General features: G+C 38.1%; 1 long non-coding RNA gene across 2 annotated transcripts; it reads left to right on the forward strand.

Moving 5' to 3' along the window:
- The first annotated feature begins 1,281 nt into the window (after nucleotides 1-1,281).
- LOC140650013 (uncharacterized) lies at nucleotides 1,282-21,447 on the forward strand. 2 transcript variants are annotated; one of them, XR_012041821.1, is made up of 5 exons: nucleotides 1,282-1,555; nucleotides 2,134-2,182; nucleotides 6,966-6,999; nucleotides 7,653-7,742; nucleotides 20,794-21,447. It is a non-coding gene; the product is annotated as an uncharacterized lncRNA (long non-coding RNA). The 2 variants fall into 2 exon arrangements; XR_012041822.1 differs by lacking the exon at nucleotides 2,134-2,182 and adding an exon at nucleotides 2,794-3,547.
- Nucleotides 21,448-21,725: the final 278 nt, after the last annotated feature.

Here is a 21,725-nt window from a genome sequence, read left to right on the forward strand (position 1 = left end):
GACTATCCATGGGAAAGAGGAAAGAGATGCTAATTTATCTATCTGGCATTCAGTTTGAATCAAGGAATTTGTTTTCCATGGGAAATAAAGAAAAAAAGATATTGGTACCTTGCCTCCAGTAGAAATGTGATCAGAAACAGCTGTAATGAGTACAGACTAGATAGACAGAGGCTCAGGCTATGTATCAAGGTAAAGCAGTAACAGAAGTAAAACAAACTATTCAGGGACTGTAGGACTCTGGAATCACTGGAAAAATTGACTAGGATCATCCATTTGCCTTTTACATAATAGGGTCATCTTTCTGCCCCGAAATACAGATGCAGAGCCTAGCAATGAAGCAGCAGGGGCTTCTGACTTGCTTACTAGTCACCAGAGCTGCTTCTAAACTTCGACAATACTTTCACTGCAGTTTAAAGAAGCAAAAATGCATGTCAGGACCCCATGGTGCTGTGGAAGCACCTGTGGCTGCATCTAAACAGACTCAGATTTGAACACTTTTCCACAGCTATTTAGTCATCAGCACACTCCCTTACATGGGGTTTTGGCTTGTGCCATGTCGTGATTGCCAAGGCGTTGGCTGGGGCTGCTGCAAGGGATGGCACAAGTCAGGGGCTGTTCCTAATGATAGTATAGCGAAGTAAGACTGTCCTGGGAAGGGAGAAAGCTTGGGTGTAGAGGTGGGAGTCCTGCTGCATCCTCCAGCCCCAAGACTGGCAAGTAGGCCCAATACCATTTTATTTGCTAGCATAGAAGTAGTCTTTGTGAATGCTTAACAAGAAGACAGTGTGCCCTACAAAGGCTATAGTCTAAAATCTAAAAAGCAAGAGATATCAGGTAGACACAGAGAGGACTGCAACATAACAGTGAGACACAGCAGTTGTAGTCAGTGATCTCAGTACACTGGCTGCTGTTTCCATTGAAAACATTGCAGGAGCAATCATTTTTGGTGTGTCTACATATTACAGATATTATCTTTAAAACTATTGTAAATGATGCTATTCAAGGGCATCTCTGGGCCATAGAAATCCAAATAATGGTTAAAGAGTTGTTTTTACTTCCAGATAACAACTGTATGCTAAAATATGTAATCATGTGGTAGAATCATCTGGTTAATCATTATTTGCTGATGACTGCTTCTCTGAGATGCAGGAGGAGCTAGACAGCAGGAAGAGACTCTCCTACGCCTGCCTGCACACTCCATGGTCAAGGCTGTACTCATGCCTAAGTGACTCACAGTCTGAACGTAGCTCAGATCCTTGTTTTTGTACTCCATGCGCTAGAGGATGTCCTTAAAATGACATCTGCCTGCCTTTTAGTCACCAGACTGAAAGATCAGATGCCCTTTTACAGGATGAACCTGAAGTCATGTGCAAACTTGGGCAAATACTGTCCCACCATATCCTACCCCTTCTCAGCAGCACTCACAAGGAAATAGAGGAACTCCACTGTTCACAAAGCGAGGCAGACTGCAGATCTCTTATGTGAAGGCACAGGATGAACAGTCCTTCCCTGGCATCTCCCATAGATGGTCGAGTCTTGTAGTGTCCTTCCCCAGGTAGGTGTGTCTTGGGGAGGAATGGATGACAAGCTAGTCCATATACTGTAAGGGGATTCGTAGAACTTACATAAATTCAATTTAGTGAAGATTAGTTACATTCTTCAAAGGGGAAGAGGGTAATGATTTCTATTCCAGATATATTTTGCTTTTTCTCATTGAGAACTTGCCTGCTCTGGAGGCTATTTTATCAGATTGCTATAAATCCCTGCGTATTAGGGTTAATAATTACAGTACTAATATATTTTTAACTATAAAATTGCAAATGCAGCCATAATGCAGTTGCACAGAATCTACTTAGCATGCCTGCTGCAAAAAGGGACCTATGAAATTTTCATGAATGTTTTATATTGCAGATAGGCGGAATCATTCAGTGCTTAATGCTGCTTAATAATAGCATTGCAAACAGTTTTCTAAGGAGGCAAGCTGTGCTGCCAAATGTATATGAAGTGTCACTCATCCCCCCAAAAATAAGCTTTCTGATGTTTACAAGATTATACTGCATATAACATGCACATGCACACAAGTACACACATACACTGACACACTCCCTCATCTCTCTCTATGTGTGCTTACAGACTCTCACATGGAGTAAGCAGCAAAGCATGATGCTCATCTTTTAAATGGGTAATAACTTCAGCCTCACTGAGTTACCATTTTCCCTGCACAACTGTATGTACCTATCTGAGTAGATGATAAAAATAAGATGGACAGTGAAAGATAGAGCATTCTGACATTTTAATCACTGTTATTGCTTTAGTCACATTTCAGCATTATGCTGAGGAGGAGAAACTGGAAAGAATGGGAGGTAATAGGCCAAGAAGAAATGCTTCTGTCATGACATGTGCCACTCCTTATCAGCATGTTCTCGTCTAAGCAGATCTCATATATCTCTTTCAACACTTTCTATATTGTCCTTCATAGAAATATGCTAGAAATGGGGGAATAATTTTACAGGAAAAATGTACATAACCTTAGATTGTGCTTTTGTTGTTGCTCATTCTTCAAAGTGTTGGCTGTGCTTGTTAATGGTTGTGTATATCACATGAGATTGCTCCTGCTTCCTGTCTGGAAGAATGTAACTTTCCAATCAGGAAGGGGATAAGAGGAAACCACTGAGACTTCAGCTTTATAGAGGATTAGTCAGGAGATGATTAGTCAGTAGGTGACCAAAACCTGAGCAATCTAAGAGCATTTTTTAAACTTTCTTTTTTCTTTTTCTTTTTTTTTTTTTCCAGAAGGGATTTATTAACTCCAAGACATCACTCGTGTGTATTCAGACTGTTATGACACTTAGCGGCTCAAATGGGAAATTTCACCAAGTTCTCTCATTAGATAAGTATTTGAAGACCAGCTGTAAAAAGGACACAATTAGATTCCTATCTAATTCAGTGTGCCAAGGCTCCGGCCAGAAATTATTTTGCCAAGCCTTATCTTAAAAGCAGACAGTCACATTCCTGACCTATGACAGAAGGAGCAGTCTCTCCCTAATCACTGCTTTGCTATTTGAGTATTTTGATTTTAGCAAATGGAGAAGAGGCAAAAACAGCCAGTTCGTTTATTTTGCCAGAAGATCTTACATAATTGTTCGCACCCATCTTTTTTCCGATGACCAGATGAGATAAGATTTAAAGCATCCACATGAGAGCTCATGGAGTCTCTATTGGTCCCTAGTGCACAACAGAGCCACAGTCTTCAGGGGGATGCTCTCCGACCCACTTGCAAGTGGCTGCAGAACTCAGTCATTCCTCTGCTTTTCAAACTGGTAAAATCTATTGCTCCGTACAAAAGCAGAGCACAGTTTCTTTTTTCATAATGAACTTCCCAGGAAGTGTTTGTTTTTCAGGATTCTTGTTCTTCAAGACTTACTTTTGTGGTTATCTTTATTGTTTTTCCAGCCAAAGGCTCTTATGATTTGGGATTAACCAGCACTGTTTTATAAGATTTTTTTTTTACACTGGAAGACAAAATTATTTTGAAACAGACAGTGAGGTATGTGAGTTTCCTGAAGGAATTTATATTTTATGACTCTAAGCTACCTACAATGATATTAATTCAATGATTTTCATCGATCATATTGTTCATTTATTTCCTTTTTAATTTCAGCTAAACTCATCCCAGTGCAGTGTATCTGTGCAAGGTTCAGGAATTGCTTAATATCCTTTACACCTTTAAAACTAAATACTGTTTTTGTTGAGCCTTCTACTAATGGATATATTTACATCATATTATGACTTCACTGCTGTGAAGAGGCATTATATTCCCATTGCCAACAGTTACCTCACCTTATCTTTATCCATGCACTTTATGAAGCAATAGTAATATGCTATTCAAGACAATAATGTGACATATGTCATCAATGCATCCAGAAAATACAAGTTTATCTTATTAAACAAGTATGAGTTCCAGCATTTTTGAACTGCAATAATGATGTCCTGCCTCTCCTGTAGAAAAAACTATATAAGTTGATATTAATCAGGGTGGAATAATTTAGAATATCTATTGCTGGAGAAGCCTTGAGAATAACGTTTCATTGGTCAGAAGAGTGTGCAACTACAACTCAACCATCTTTGAACATGTGTGGTAGCAATGTTCATGCACCTAGTTCATCTCAGTCAAAATGTTAGTTGAAAGTGTGCTTTTCCAAATACATATTTTGGGGCTGTATAATGAAATGAGATCAAGCACAGCAGGACTCCCTTTCCTGTTAGCATATATATTCTACACCAAGAATTAGGATCCCTGATGGGTTGCAAAATACTTGGATTTGGAGTCACTATTGAACACGAAAAACTCCAAAGAATTTAATAGGCATTATACTAATAGCAGTCTTGGGTTTATTAGATTTACCCCCCATTATCTTCCCTCTAGCAATCCACACAAAACTGGCTCTTTCACAGCACTGTAGCTGCTCTCTGCCTCCTTCCTAAAAGCTAATGAGACTTTATACTGCTTTGCGGCTTCTGGAAATGTGTGTCTGTCCCATGCATGGAGACTTGCACCATCGTATGTCTCAGCTATGTATGATTTGCCAAGCAGAATGGGCCTTCTGCTGTGGGGTATAACCTGAACCTGGGAGAAGGAAGGGAGAAGAGCTCAGCTCAGCCTGTTCCTGTTTTTGTTGCATGCACTCCTCGCCATCACTATAAAATATCCTATATTCTAAAGAAACCATAGAAGAAGGAGGACGTCAGGCATATGAGAAAAACAAACTTAAGGGGGGAGGGTGTTTTTACTTTTACTTGTTTTACAGTCATATCTTTAGATAAAAACTCAGAAAATATGTTCAATCTTGTTTTCAAAACTCTGGAAGTACAATCTCATCTGATTCTTCATGATGAACTGTTTAAAATGCCTTGTGAAATATAGTAAGGCGTAAATACTGTGCTAGATGCAGACAAATGGAATTGTTCCCACTGAACTATGCATTGATTATCAAATGATAAATCCATGGCTGTTTATCTGCAGGAAGAAAACATTGGACCTCTATTCATTATCTGCAGAATTTTTCAGCAGTCTTCAGTGAAATACAAAAGACCACTGTAGTCCTACAAAGGCCTTATGTCTAGCCATCATTGAATTTAAAAAATGTCCCCTTGTTAAAAATTAGCTAACATTATCCCATATTTCATGATCTTCTCCACATATCTGAAAAGTCTTTGGTAATGGGAACCTGTAATGGAGAGCTAAAGTGCTGTGCTCATTTGATTTTTGTCCTGCCTGCTACCACATGGTCTCGCTTAGCCAATAATAAAGTAATTGATTTTACATTACCTTTCAGTGGCTTAAGAAGCTGTAATTAATCTCCTTACAGTTTTGTTAAATGCAAATCCCATAAAGCTGTCTAATATGCTTATGAGACCAAAACACCAGGCCAGTGGCTTAGGATCTGAACCATGCTGCTAAGCATACCCTTTTGTTTAGCTTTTACTGAGCTTTCAGACTGGAGTGGTGAGATGGTGAAAACTGAATTCTATGGTCTTACAATTGTGTCTTCCACAAATGCTACCAAACATAAATACAACAGGGAAACATTTTAATTTTGGCTGGTGCTCAAGACTTTGTGTTTGATATAGGATGGTCAGTTGAAGATAATGAGCACTTCTTCAGGCCTAGTTTCATCTTGGCAGCAGAGTCAAAGGATTTTACACTGAAAAATACACTAAAAAATAAGGGCTTCTAGTTACTATTGATGCTGAAAGCTCTGCAGACATCTCTGAATATATAGAGACCAATTCGCTCAAATTTGGAGGTGAAAAGAAAGAAGACATTAGTACAAATGCAGCCTCTCTCTTACTTGCTAACTTTCAAGACAGGTAAAGAAAATTTCCTTGCTAACCTAATCTGATGACCTAATGTACCACCTTACCAAAGGAAAAAGAAATCCTTAGCCAGAGGAACATAACACATGCTAAGTAGTTATTAGCTACTGAAACATTTGCTTTTTTATCATAGAGATTGCATACAGAATGTAAAATTAACATGTATACATTTTTATATTCTAAGCTTTCTAGTGGAGGACCTTTAAATAGCATTGGTAACAAAATAAAGGGAAAGATCTGACAGGAACACAGAGCAGCCTCAACATTGAATATAGATTTGGCTCCTTCAAGTGTGGATTAAAGTGAGCTTGAAATGAAATAAACAGAACAGCTTCAGAAGTTTAGAGCGGAAGGGAAGTCATCCATCACAGTGGAGGAATGTTTGATCTGATGTACAGTAGTTTAGCTCACAAACTTCATTGCTAAAAACATTTATCTCTGTGCTCACTGCAATTTCTAATAATAGAAGGCATGCCCTGAAGAAATTCAATATGCCCAGTAATTGTGAGCATCAGTCTTATGGAATGTGTAAAAAATAGACACAGTGGACATTTAGATACATTCTCTTTCTGTCTGTGCTTGACGAGACTGAAAAAAAAATCCCATAACAACACATACATAAAATGCCTCAGCTATTTAACAAGCATTTATATAATTTGCCATTCTTAAAGAAGATGTTTAAATGTTTGTTTCCTAAGTGTATGTTGATTGGCAACTGAACGTTCATGGGAACTTTTCTGTCTTTCCTTCACCTTGTTCTAGACACTCCAATCTTATTAATCAATTAAGATTCTTGTTATGCTTGTTGCATATTGTGATTTCCACAGTATTCAGATGTATTGAGAAATATAGTCTGCCCCAAAGGGCTTGTATTCCAAAAATATTAAGCAAGCAGCAGTTCAGAAATAACCTGAGATGACTGGTTATGTTCAGCCTTCTGATCTAAATTATTTTTGAATGCATAGTTAAAAGTGTCATCTACAAATAGTCCTCAAGAACAGATCTGATCATTTTATCAACTTGTCTTTTTCCTCTTCCTTTTCAGTCATTTTAATGTATAATGTGTGAACTGTGTATTCTCCTTTCAGGCAACAAAAAAGAAGTTCTTTCAACACTCTCAAGGTAAGAATAGAGTAGAATGAAAAAAGCCATCTTCTCCTTGGAGAACGTAGTTATCATTTCTGTGATACTTCAAGGTTAATTCCTGCTACTTAAAGGAGATTACACTTTGACAATGCTGCATCTTGACCTCTAACGCACCTGTAAAGTGTGATGGCTTACAGAGAACACAGAACTTTAATAAATATGAAGTTAATTATAGTGTCAGCATACGCTCAAATCTGGGGTACTCATCCTTCTTCTCCAGAATATATACATGAGATGCAGAAGCATGGAAACAAGTAATGATTTTGTACAGTACAAACCTATTGAGTGATAAAGATGTAGAGGAATAGACACCTAGAAATTCCTGTAGTACTGGATAACTAAAGGGTACACTGACAAAGAAGGAAGGTCTCTCATAAAATTAAGTTGAAATAAGTTGTTGTAACACCTTTTCATAGGATTTCTTCATATTCAGATTAGAGCAAAACCCGAGGCTCATCTTGAATAACTTGTCATTTTAGTTTTAATTGTTGCATAACAAAAGTTTATAGAAATTTTTCAGATTTCCCCAAATTTAATTCAGGTGTTTTGTGGTGGTTTGTTTAATTGTGGCTATAGATTTGATGTTTTCAGACTTCAAAACATTGACTGGAGGATCATTTTTATTCTAGACTAAAATTTGCCTTGGTAAAACACACAGCCTTTCACTTTATTGAATTGTTCTTGTTTTGATGTCTCCAGACTTCATGGAAGTGGAGAAGGTAAGCTTTGACCCCTTCCGTTTTCATGAGTCACTCTATTAACTCTCCTCATTCAACAGGTGGCACTCAAAATCCCTGGGGCAACAGCCATAAATGTAGAGACGTGATTTTTTAATGTGTATGCATTATATATGATAATAATATTATTTAACTAGATACCAAAAGGATCTTAATAGAATAAAAACCTAAATAGAGAAGATAGACCATGTTTATTAATAATATACATGGTGAATCAGGGACTATATAAACCATCTTGTTTAAAAGATACTTGGAAATCTGAAGTCCTTGTAGATACTGCTTCTTCCAGATACTTTTCCCTTTTTATCAGTCCTGTTTACATATCTTGTGTAGTCAGTAACTAGCTTGTTTAGTGCTTGTCTCTACCTTTGTTAGGAGGCTTTTCCAAATACTTTACCCTGTGAAGTAGGCTTTCAGAATACTTAGAGTACAATTTCCTAGTCTATATTTTTAGTAACACAGGCATGTGTCTTCTTATTGAAAAGAACAATCTATTTTATTCTCTTGGAGAATGTGATTAGTTTCAAAGGTAGATGCCAAAACCAGATTTTTTTTAATCTTTTATGAAATACTTTCTAGCTGGAGTACCACTTCTTTTCAGCACAGATCTTCCAACCAGCTGTCACCAGTGCACACAAGAACATTACCACCTTAAAGCTTGTCAGTTCAATTTTGCACTCATCTTCTTCACTTTCTATCTTATGAAAGTCTTATTACTCTTCCCACTCTTGTAGGTCAGGTCCTAGATCAGCACACCAAAAAAGAAGTATTACAGCTTCCAGAAGGTAAAATACCCAAAGGGTTTTAATTTAAAATTCCATCTAGAGATGGCATAAGATCATCACACCATAGAAAGCTATTGTATAGGCAGTTTTAATGCAGTCATGAGTTAACCCATGGTAGTGTTGATCAACTGAAAGAACATTTATGCCCAACAAGGAAAGGGATGAAAGCAGTGATGGCTACAGTGGCTCACATATCTATAAGATCTCATTGGTATATAGTCAGATGCCTCTAACCAACTTTCTGGAAAACCACAAGGTTAACTATGAATATAACTGGTGGTTTGTTCCTTGGTGTTGCTTAGGAAGGAAAAGTGGGTTTTATTAGTGCTATTATACTAGCACTGATGGAGGTGTCACTGTTGGAGAGTTTGTACTGAAGTTTATGACAAATTTAATAAATCTGGAAATTTTGATACGTGCCTACTACTGTAACAAAAATTATACCTAGTTCATCAAGTTGGCAATATTGTATAAAAGGTCTTTCATGAAGGCTTACACTGATAAAACAATACTTCAAAGGATCAATCTGCTTTCAGTGACAAAAAGCATCCTCAAGCTGTCCTAATTACAGAGTCAGATGCTATGTCAATAAGAAGCACACAAATGGAAAAATTAACATCACAAATTAAGCTAGTTATTGGAGTATTCACAAGCAGTATAGCAGTACAACCTTTGTCAAATCCGATCTTGTTGTCAATGCATCCTTCACAACTCATACAGGAAACAGTGAAATCCTGCCAAAGGATGGTAGCAGTATCTCACATCATGACTGTCTGGAAGCCTTGCCTGAAAAGTTTAATCTTAAAAACCATTGTTTCTTAATAATAAAGGAAGGTTGAACATTAGTAATTTCAACAGCTGTAGTACTAACAGTTGCTAAAAGCAAATAATGAAGTAGCGTAACTAGCTGAAATGCAGGCAGGTGTCTGACATATAAGCTTATTCCGTAACCTAAATCTTTCAATAGCAGAAAATGGAAATTAGAATACTGACGCATTTTACGTGGGGCTTAACAGCAATAACACTGCTGGACTGCACCAAAAAAAAAATCCTACTTTAGTCATCGTCTCTTGTCTCAGTTTGTGTTGGTCCGTCGTTATAAATATAAAAGCAGCTCTACCACCACTCATAGTAATTTTTCCTAGCCACTTAAATTTTAAAAAGGTGAGCTGCAAAGATCATATTAAGTAATTTAACACCATAATAGGAAATACAAAACCACTGCTAGAAATGTATGATCTTCTTGTCACACTGCTTTCAGTGTGCATCTCAAGAAACTTCAGTACGAATTACGTGCCTGGAGCCAGAAATAACTCATCAAGATGAAAAATATAAACAGGTGACTCAGTTGTATCCTCTTGCTGAAGATCCCAGCTGATTGTCTTACCAGTTGGTGAAGGATTGGCTTCTCTATTAATTAAGGAAAGACGGAAATTGTGGCAGAGGTTCTTAAGAAATATAGATATGACTGACAGAAAAGACAGCATAAACATAAAGAAGCTTCCTAGTGATCCAAGAGAGAGAGAATAATCCTTCATTGCCACTGCAGATGAGTTTATGTATCAGTCCCATAAAAGTTATAGAACATCAAACAAGCAATAAGTGACAGCAAAAGCAGCAGCTTCGTCATTGCGGAGAGCCATGTACAATGGATGAACAAACTCTGCAAACCAATTCCCTTAAGAATGGCAAAGTAAAAACTGGTCTTGACAACACCTGAGCTGAACTGAAAAATCATTGGACTGATCCTTTAATATATGTTCAACTACTTAGAAAATCCCTGAGCACTCCTGCAACCAAATAAATATATATTGGAGTGGATGAATTTCAGGCCTACGCCTGATTCAGTCATCTGCATGACTTACACAAATGCCTCCTCTTACATTGCCGATCACCATTTGTTGAAGAGCTCGTTTGTCAAAGAACCTGAGCTGCACTCAGGAAAGTAATTTACTGGTCAAATTTGAATATCACTCAGTATATTGATAATGGCCTTGACAAAGATACAGTCTCATGTGCATGTTTGAATACTAGATCAGTGAAGGCTTCCTATCAAAAGATAAAGCTCTAATGGTGGTGAAAATTAATAACTTGCCAACAGTAGAGCAAATTTATGTCAATACTGTTCAACATCTGCAAGGATAATCAGCCCATCCATTTGAGTTCACATCTTAATATACAGCTTAAGTAAAAACAAAGCATTTCTACCAGTTAAAGCCACATTAAGGTCTCCATGTTCCAGGCTATCGATTACTGTATCATAAACCAAACATAATGCGACCTGGCTAAAGCATGATTTCACCTCTGTAGTCAAGAGGCCAATAAGAAAATAATAAACATGGGTTCAGTAGAAGTAGCATTTTTTAAACGTACTATCTTCTCTCTTCCACTTCCATGCTGGTATCTTATAGTTCACAGGATATAAATCCTCTCTCCCATTCTCTTTCTGATAGCAAGATAAACAGTTTAATGTCCCTCTCCATTTGAAACAGTCTTCTGCTTTACAAAGTACCAGCTACCTGATCTCACAGTCTAACCAATTAACATATATTATTAAGCTGAGAGCAATTTTTTCAGCCTGTATTTAGCTTTGAAGTATGCCGACTCTATTAACAGAAAGTTTTTGATTGCTTGAAACCTCACGTATTTTTTCCAGCTCTACTAGTTACCCAAATGAACTTTTTTTCTCTCTTTCTACAAACTCTGACTTGTATCATGTAGACATATCATCTCATTTGGAGCTAGCTCAGAGTAGCTCTTAATATAACTCTGCCTAGCACAGGGAGGTCACCCTGCGTGAGTGGTGACAGCTGGATCCAAATATTTGAAGGTTCTCATTGCTTTCCAAATTAGCCCAAAAGACAGAAAGATTTCATATACATCTTGATATACAGCAGATAACATTTCAGAAGAGCTCCCTCCACAGATAGCATGGCTGTCAGGACATGACTGCTAGAATAGGCACTTCAGTACCTCTTACTGTAATTTCCAAAGAGAAATACAGCCACGACAGGAACGAAGGCCTACTAAATAGAGCTGATAGGATCAGGAAGGGGTCTGGTTATGCTCGTTTGTACAGAAACTAGAGATAACAGCTCCTTAAAATTAGTGTCTGCACAAAGAAGTGTTTAATGTTTTTACTAAGGCTATCAGAGAGTCTTGCTTAGGAGAGAAACCTGAGAGCCCTCGTAGCAAAAGCTTAATTAAGAAAGCTAGCAGGGGAAAGAAATTAATTTCCATTAGGAACTTTCTGTCCTTTGACAAGATAAACAGAGACTGTGGAATCAAAAAAGGAAGAAAGGAAAAGGTTTGCAAAAAATGGGAGGTTTAGAGACTTTTGAGAGGGCTAAAAAAGTCAGTATGGGGTCTGGCTTCCTATACTGCCTTTCCTCCTCCCATGGTGATAAAAATAATATTATATCTTAGCATGTGTAATCTGTAGCATTCATATTGATATGCCCCTAATGTGTGGGCACTTATCTGAAGAGATCGTTTATCTTGACCTTCTCAAGCTGACTGTTAGCAGTAGTGCCAGCTACAGCTAGTGTCAACTACAGCTTGTGTCAGCCCTAAAGAGCTGCAGGCTGTTTGAAGAGCTACCCTGCTGTAGTAGGCTTCTGATAAATCCCTCCAGCAAAAGTCTCTGAAACAAATACCATATTACTGATGATATTACCAGTATTGTCTGAACAAGATTTTTTGTGTTCTAGACTTGCAGATTTTTTTCAGATTCAAATTTCTTATTCAATGAGAAGATATTTTTAAAAACATTTAAAATTGTTTCCCTGAGAAAAAAAAAAGAAAAAAACTGTCAGCATAGAAAAATCTGATTTAATTTATTTGCATTTGACTTATTCTCAATCTCTGAGCATTTGCTGAAAAGAAAGAGATCATGACAGGACTGACAGACATCAATTTTTTACATTTACGTAACGTACAGAACCAGAAGAGCACTGAGTGTCTTTGAACAGAGACTGTTACTAGGATTACTCTATGTAAACATCTTAAAAGAAGCCCCTACCTATAGGACTTAAAATCCACTGTACAAACAGATCTAGAAAGTATAAGAACAACAATTAGACCTAGTAGTACATTAGCTCGCTCTCTAGATCAGGTAGAAATGTCTACTTAGAGCACCACTCAAAAATAATTTCCACCAATGCCACTTGTCAAATTTGGCTGTCAGAATATTTGAGAAAGCAAATACAAATATTCCAACAATTATTGTATATGAAAGCCTCATGATTTTTATGAGGTTTTGATGTTCTGATTCAGAGATTTTTGAAAGCTTTGCATTGGTAGAGCTGTAACTTTCCTTTTCACGTCTATGAGGATGGTTCTTGTGGTCCAGCTGGCGAAACAGATCGTGATAGTCTTCATCAGAAAGGAAGTGTCTTTTCCTCAAATTACAGAGTCCTGTAAAACCACACAGTAAATTGTTAAGCTTGGCCCTAATATTGAAATCCTAATGCCATTTACAACCACAAGAAGAAAAAGAACCCTTCCTTATTAAGAAATCAACTCCTAATCAGGTGTGATGCCTCATTGCCTGACATAAAACATGATTTCGCAAACTCAAACTCATTAGTTTAGTGACAGAAAGACCTGTACAATTACATCAAACCTGCAGGCAAGGTCTGGAATGAGGGATACAGTTATAGCACTTTCAGTGAAGGTTATAAATAGCACAAACTTTCCCCACAGTCTAACGTTTAGACCTCAGCCTACTTCATGCAAGAAAATGATTTTAAAAGGGGTTGAAGAGTTTTATAGAAATGTTCTACTATTTATTGGAATGCTTTACAGTAAGACATGTTAACAGCATGAAGGAAAGAAACAGGATGAGGTTTTATGGCCTATGTTATAGTGGATGTCAGACAAGATAATTTCAATGATTTTTCTGGCCTTAAAAACTTATGAACCTGTAGGTCACTTTTACATCTGTTCAGCACTTTAATTGGCTACATTATGGAAGAGTGACCCTAATTTGTAGTCAATCTTAATTTTGGGGGAAAAGCAGACATATATCATCATTTTCTTAACCTTGGTCATACAAGCTGAAAAGATCTTTTATCTTCTATTTTAGTCTGCTTTATGGCAAATTCACTGATAAATATAAGATTGTATAGAACTTTTTTTTCAGAATTAGTGCTTTAGAAATTCAATGAATATTGTATTAATACATATTAATTACTGTAATGACAAATTCTATGTATTACCAACCAATGCACAAAAGTGAATGTGACAGATTATCTTTTGATCTTAAGAGATTCAGAAACATACATTTCAGTGATCTGAGCATACATTCCGGCATTTGAAAACCTCCTCTAGTGTGTTTTTCTTGTCCTTACATTTAATTTTGAGATTAAGATTCCAAACCCTAAAAATTAAGCTTATTGAAAGAAAGGCATCGGAGTCCACACTTAGGCTGAAACAAAATATTAACTTTCAATGCTTATTCGAAACATCCTAAGATATGAATTTTGCATTGCAGGTTCTTCTGTAATCAGATAGTGTTTCTTGTTTAAAGAAGCCATTACCATTGTTAAAAAGTGTTTTTATAATTAAAGCATCATGGACATGTCTCCTTGAAGTAATCTCAACACAGTTCTTTACATATGGTTCCTACTATCTATCTACAACTACCTGGTATCCACTGAAGTGAGCAAGTTTTTTAAAGTATGACTTATTTTTATGATATTGTATGTAAATTACAATGATATAACATATATATTCCCAAATGATATTTTCACCTAATTCAATGTGAATGTAATCCACATTGGAAACTGAAGTTGAAGTAAAGAAATTGGTCATCTCTAATTATTGGCACAAGATATGAATCAGCTCCGTGTTATCTTCATTTGAATTCTAACATAGAAGAGCATAACTTGGGTTTGAACATGAACACAGAGATGTGCACAAGACCCACATTTTCATCTGTTGCCTACTCAGGACTCAGACAGTTCCAACTTTCAAAAATTACATCTCACTATTTTGATAAAGAAACATTTACAGAGTGATAAAGCTGCAGCTACCATTCATGGCACACCCTGATTCCACCTCCAGCACTTCCCATTACCTTTGAGGCAATAAGCTTTGGGCAAACATTTGTTTATTTGCTAGATGTAGTGTACCTCACATATAGTTTGCTGTGGGACTCTTGTCTTAATTGACTCTCCATTGACTCCTTGTTTAATTTGTTTTTGTTGCTGTAGGCCTTGTTTCCACCCTCTTTCTGACTTCACCATGTTGTATGATAACTTCCTGGTCCCTACTAGAGCTGCAAGGGACCAAATGAGCTGCTCAACCCAGTGTCTGCTTTCTTTTATACCTCTTCATTCAACTCTCTTACAACAGACCATATAAAGTCATCCCAGTACAAATCTTGGCCCTGTCTGTTCAGATGGAGCACTTGCTACCTAATACTCTATAAATGTCTCCTATTTCAGTCCCAAAAACTGCTGAGTGTCCAATGCCAGCTCTTCACGATCTCTTTTACACTGCAGTTTGGACCATTGCCTTTTGTGATTGGTTTGTAGGGGAATTTGATTATTAGACCAAGACCGGTGTATTTGTGCAGTGTTCTCAGCTCGTTGGTTCCTTTGATGCTGACATTTCAGATTGGCACTATCTGTCTGTGCCTGTTTCCTGCTCATTGTTATTCTGCTGGAGTGGGCTGTTTGGAGCGAACCCAAGAACTGTGATAAGGTATCTGGAGATCTGCTTTGCAAGGTAACACATAGCTGACATGCTCTGCTGAGACAATTAGCTATTGTACACTGCAGCAAATGATTAAACATCAAGGTGTCTTACCTTGGGTACCCACAAAGCAGCAGGGTGACAGACTGGGTGAAAGCAACAATTAAAAGATAGACAGCAAAAGCAAAAGTGAAGGCAAAGAAGTATTGCCTTCTAGGAACTAGATAGTACCTGCTCAAGATACCCTTTCCATGGGGCAAAAATCTCTTGTTGCCCTTTAGAGAAATAAGTATAGCGCACAGGAAAGTGCGACAGATCAAAGCGAAACCAGTGCAGGTGTTGGTCCATGTGGGCCAATGGGAGCAGGAACTGAACTGCATGGGCTTGGGGTGAGCCTCCATCACCCACGGGCCTGAATGGAAAGACTCGGAAAAGATGTATGCAGCTGTGGCCGAGTGCAGTCAGGGGAGAAGTACTACGCATGGGGGAGGAGTGGAGAAAGGTGCCAAGAGGTCAGGAAGCTTCAGGGAAGCTCAGTGAGGCCATGCCTCCTCTTTCTTTCCTGGTCCTCACTCTTGAAACCCCCTCATCTCTTTCTCAGGAGTGCAGGGTCTATGTTCCCATCTCAGTCCCTGTTCCCCACTCCCTCTTCCCTTTGGTGTGATAGCCCACCCTTAACAGCAATGTTTCACATCCAAGTATCCCTACTCTCTTCTCAGCTTCCCAAGAATTGGCAGATAACTGGAAGAAGTCCTGCTCCTAGTGAGGGGGAGACCATGAATCTCGGGCCCAGGCCAGGGAAGACAGCCAGAAAAGACTTTCAGAGGAAGAGCTATTGTTGCCGGGAAGTGCCTTCTTCCCCTCTTTCCAGTCCTCCCTCCTGTCTTTGGCAGCAGCAACAGGAACCCAATTGCAAAGATGAGGTGGGGATTTGCTGATCATCCTGGAAAGGCACATTTTTCTTTCCTCAGGCATACTCAGAGCAGGCAGTTTGCCATCCCTTGTTGGCTGCAACTTTTTTTGCATCCTGCCTCACTGTGGGATTTCATGAAGTTGTATATCTACCTTATGTCATTCGCCGTAGCCTGTCCACATGTCACATTATTTCATGTTTATTCCCTTTTGGGATCATGCTTCATTAGTGCCCTTGAACTCCCAGAGATGTCTCTGTGCCCTGTTATTGGTGTTATTGGAATCCCAGTGCAGCTTCTGCAAAGTAAAAGGAAAGGAGGATGCCAGGAAACCTTTGCATTTCCTATAAACCAGCAGGAAAACACATATGCATAGTAAAAGTGGCAAGCCTGCAAGAATTACCTGTGCATACGTTTTGAGGTACTGATGATAGATTCACACTTGGCCTTGAAGGTGAAAGACATAATAGGAGTGGAAAGGCAAGATTTTGTCTACAGTAACTGTAATAAATTGTCAATGCTTCACAATGCCGTGATTACTTTTGGTGACCTCTGGAGAGGTCATGACCCCCTTGCTGAAGACATCCTTGCCTAGAACATGACTTTACAGACTCAAGGAAGTGTTATTACTGGCTTTTCATTGCATAGGGGTTTCCCTGTGAACTGGTTGTGACATTTCTGTATTTGATTGATCATCTCTGATTGATCCTGACTCTTCTAATGATAGCATGCTGCTGGGATTTTGGTGACAGCAGGGCAAGGAATCAATCCCTTCTTTACCCTTTCAGTCCCTTTCCTTCACTTCTCCATCCTATCTGCTCAGAATTAGTGTGATTTAATTGAACTTGCTTTCATGACAGCATCAAATTGAAAAAAGTATTGTCACAAGGGTGGTTTGTTTTAAATCTGTGACCAAAGAATGAGAACAGTATGGATGAAGAGAATGAGTTTGACTGGATCTTCTCCAAGGGCGTGGACCCCGCACTGTACTGAAGGAGGAGGAGATAGTCTGTGCTTATGAGGTTGAGAAATGGAGATTTCCATGATGATGAAGGCTGGAAGCTGGTGACTTCTTGCAGCAGGGCACGATGGCTCCTGCACCACCTGCAGATAGGGAGTGATGAATGAGGTATTGGGAGCTCTCTCCAATGAATCATATGAGCCAGATGAGAGTGAGCCACATGGTAGCACCAGGAAGAAGGGGCAAGTGACAGCAGTATCTTTGCTGCAGGGGAGAGAGGCCTCCAGCTGCTGACCTGACCTGCTGTTGGGGGACATTTGGTTCTTGCTGGAGGATGGGTTTGGGACATTGTGGGAAGACTGCCAAGGTTTGTCCAGCCCTCAGACAACAGCAGGCCCCTGCTGCTTTTTCATCTGTGCACCAATGATAGTACCAGAGAAGACCTGGAGCACATCAAGTGTGACTACCTGGCTCTGGAGGTGATGGTCAAGAGCATGGCAGTCCAGGTGGTGTCTCCTTAATCCTGATGCTGAAAGGGAAGAGCTTGAGAAGGAGTGGCCATATCTTGTGGGTCAACAACTGGTTGTGCAGCTGATGTCAGCAGCAGTTTTGGTTTCTATGACCATGGGATACTTGTTGAAAATTGAGGACTGTTAGGAAGAGAAAAGACCCACCCAATAAAGCAGTGGAAAAGCTTCTTTGCCAACAGGCTGGCCAAACTGATGAGGACAGCTTCAAACTAGGAACAATGCAGGGGGGACATGAAGAGCCTCTATCAAGTGAGAAAGTGGCAAGCATAGTGTGCAGGGTGATGTGCACAGAAGACACCTCATAATCAAATCCAGCAAAGGGCCATGAAGGTGATTAAAGGACTGGAGCACCTGTCATATGAGAGGCTGAGAGAGCTGGGCTTGTTCAGCTTGGAGAAGAGAAAGCTCAGGAGGATCTTCAATGTGTATAAATATTTTATGGGGGGGGGTAGTAAAAAGGATGGAGCCAGACTTTTCCATGGCACCCAGTGACAGGACAAGAGGGAATGTCATATGTACATAGAGACGGAACCGTCAAGTTTGCCGGAGGTACAGAAATCAACACAAACTAACATGGTTACAGTAACATTAAGAAAGCAAATTACAAAAATACTTTACTGTTGAATTCTTGCTATAGCATCTCACAAATATTGCAGCTCAGGCTAGACTAGAAAACTAATATCAGTCAAACTCATTGCCTGAAGTAATCATCGTTTATCTTATACAAAATGTAGTTCATTAAACAGATTTTAATTTGACCAAAATTGTCAGGTTCATCATTGCCTCCACAACTGAGCCCAGAGGCTAACTCAGAGGAGGTAAGAAATGATCACAAGGATGGCCTAGAACAGAAACTACAGAAGTAAATACCCAGAGGCAGAACAGTGACATATTTAAGATTTGGTTGTGGATATGGAATTGAAAATTACTCTTGCTGCTCTAGTTGCTGACATCTACATCTGTACATGAACATGACATTTTCCACATCTCCTGTATAATTCCACTCATTTATTCCCATTTACTCTTTTAATATGCTGCTTTCAGCTTTCTGCATTCAATGCCTCTCTTTTTTTTTTTTTCTTAAAAAAAAAGTATATTTCTGAATTACTTTTTTCATCTTCTCTGACCCAAAGGTCAGACTGTCTTTAACCTCTGCATTTCTTACTCTCAGATACTTTTCCCTGCATAGATCACAAAGTTGGTACTTCAAAACCCTCTTTTCTTGAAATGAATTTTAGGCTGACTTGTTTTCAGCTGCCATGCTTTTTGCTAAATTCTCCTTAAAAAACCACATTGAAATAATGTAGTAAGTATGAAGAGAGCATTATATTTATTATATTAGATGGCTTTCATTCTTTATGTTGTACAAATGGGATGACATGCAGGTAAGGATTATTCACAGTTTTCCAGAGTTTAACTTCTGTGTTATAAACCGTTTACCATTATAATCTCTTTTCACTTCCTAACAATTTTTCCAAAACTTTCACCCTTCTTACTTAAAGTTTCAGCGTCTCTGTCTTTCTGAAAGGCGACTTATTTTTTAGAACTTTAAGCAAAATCTCTTCAGCTGTTTTTAAGTTGCATCATATGGTTTACCGTTCTTTTAGTTTAACACAGATCTTTAGAAACAACTATGCTTGTTTTCTATGGCAGATATGGAGCAGAGAAATAAAGTTTTCATATGTAGGATCTGCATCTTCTACTGAAATGGTGGGAGATTCTGCTTCTGAGTGTGCTTGTTAGTTACCTTAACATACTCGTAGTAGAGCTTACTGGAATCCTCTCACCTTCTTACTACTCACTGACAGTCAACAAGTCTGGACGAAGCAGGAATCCATAAGAAGACCTATTCTGCTCAAAATGTTTCTGAGATGTTTAACATCTAATTAAAAATATATACATTCTGAAATATACATTCTGAAATATATACTCTGAAATATTCAGAATATATCCACTCTGCAACGAGTCCAGGGTGTGGGATACTACAGGTACTAAAATGCATTGGCCCTGGAACTCTAAATTTCTCTCACTGAGACACAGTCACCTAGAAGCAAGGCAGACCTCTGCATGGTATGGTTTATTACTGTAGATATGCCAAGAGGCTGATGTGATGACCGATGAATGATAACAGTTACTATTTCCATGTGATACCATAAATATGACAGCTAGTTCTGTGCTAGCTCAAGAGAACACAAAAAGAAAATTCTAAAAAAACCTGAATAATAAAAAAATAAAGTATAGTAACTGGTTTTAGAGGTTCTCCAACAAATTTTGCTGAAATGTTGTTACAAAAATTCAACCTCTAATGAAAGAAAGGGAAATTACATTTCTAATTTTTTCTATGAAAAAATATTATCTGGTCATGTTCCAGCACTTTTTTAAACCACTAGGAAATTTAGTCTGGTTTAATTTGCTCTTCTATGTGTTCAAAGAAAAAAGTGAAGGCTTCTGGAGAAACAAAAAAAGGCCATAATTCACATCTGCAGTCTTGCACTGAGACTTGGCAATCTAGGCCCCAGTAAGAAGGGTCAAGATATTTTCATTTTTTTTACTTGACACTTTGGCTCTGTGTATAGGTATCTGCAGTCATAAGTTTTTAAGTTTTGTCTAGGCATCATATTGCCTGATGACACATAGTCCTACAGCTAAGATTCATAGGAACTGACCAGACTAATAAAGACACGCTTTAAAGGTATTTTATCATCCATCTTCTTTAGACACATTTGGAAATCTTAGTTACAGGTAATGACTTTGAGCATAGCATCTTAAACCAAACTCAAGCATAAGTCAAGTTTCTGAGAGTGATTTTCTAAAATAGTGTTCTCCTTTCTTACAAATAAATTAGTGTAACAAATGGGAAACAAAAACAAAAAAGAAAACAAGAAAGAAGGAGGTATCTTCAAAAGTCACATTCTTTTCTTGTTAAAAAACCCCTCAGTTAATTTTTAAATTATTCTATAAAATAACAATTAATAATATTTAAAAGAGATTTCTCAGACAGTGTAGCCAGTTTTTTTCCTTACCAAATGTATTTTAAAATAAAAAGCTCTCAAGCAATGCTTTGAAATGCAGTTTATTTTTTCACTTTAATAACTGAGTTCTAAAATGCCTCCATTCACCTTTTCCTTTCTCCATCTCCTTTTCCAGCTGGGTCAACTGGTGCTGTGTGGCATGGTCTGCAGAGAACTGGTGGCACATTTCTTCTGCCTGAAGCCTGTCAAAGCAGCAGTGAGAAGTTCAGCCATAACCTCACACCAGGCAGTCCTGCTAGCAGCAGGGGCACTGAAACTGCTGAGGAAATTAAATGCTCAGAAGCTGTGATTGGCATCTCAAGGGAACACATTTTCAAAAGTACTGAAAAGTACTGTTCAAAAGTGTCCTAATGACTTCTAAGCTTAAGTCTCGTCTAAGCAATTTCTGTGGGGTTTTGTGGGGAAAAAAAAAAAAATTGCTTATATTTCTGTCTCAGTAAGATTTCCTATAAGGTCCCACTCCAGCACACACACATGTATATTTAACTTCCTGAATATGCAGTTCAGCTGAATTCAGATTGATATTGACTCATGCACATGTTAAGTTAGGCCTTAATGGTTGCAGGGTCCAGAGCTGCATTTTGATCTTAGCAAAATAAGTACGAATGAAAGAGGGAAGAGAAGGGTGAAAGTTACAGGAGTATAGCTGTTATTGCTTGAAGGCATTTAATCCAACACTAACATTTTTATCTTGCCAAAATTTCCAATATTTCATTTTTTGTTTACATCTTCAATCAAAGCTTAAATCAAAATATCAGGCTGCAGTATTCTTATCTACACTGATTTGTTTTGAAATGTTTCACTTATGTATTTCATAGTTGAAAATAAAAATTACAAAATGAAAAAATGCATTTCTCATACAAAAAACATTTCTCTGAGGTAGACCTCATTAAACATCATAGTAGTAAATGGCTTCATGTTGCAGTTTTTATAACAATCACATCATATTTGTTCATCCAACCAAAGGTGTGATATTTAGGTATACAAGACAAAGAAATGAGACAGAAAATAGCTATGGACATGGTAGAATAGATAGAAATTATTTTC

Source organism: Ciconia boyciana, chromosome 3 (assembly GCF_034638445.1).
Source record: "Ciconia boyciana chromosome 3, ASM3463844v1, whole genome shotgun sequence".
NCBI lineage: Eukaryota > Metazoa > Chordata > Aves > Ciconiiformes > Ciconiidae > Ciconia > Ciconia boyciana.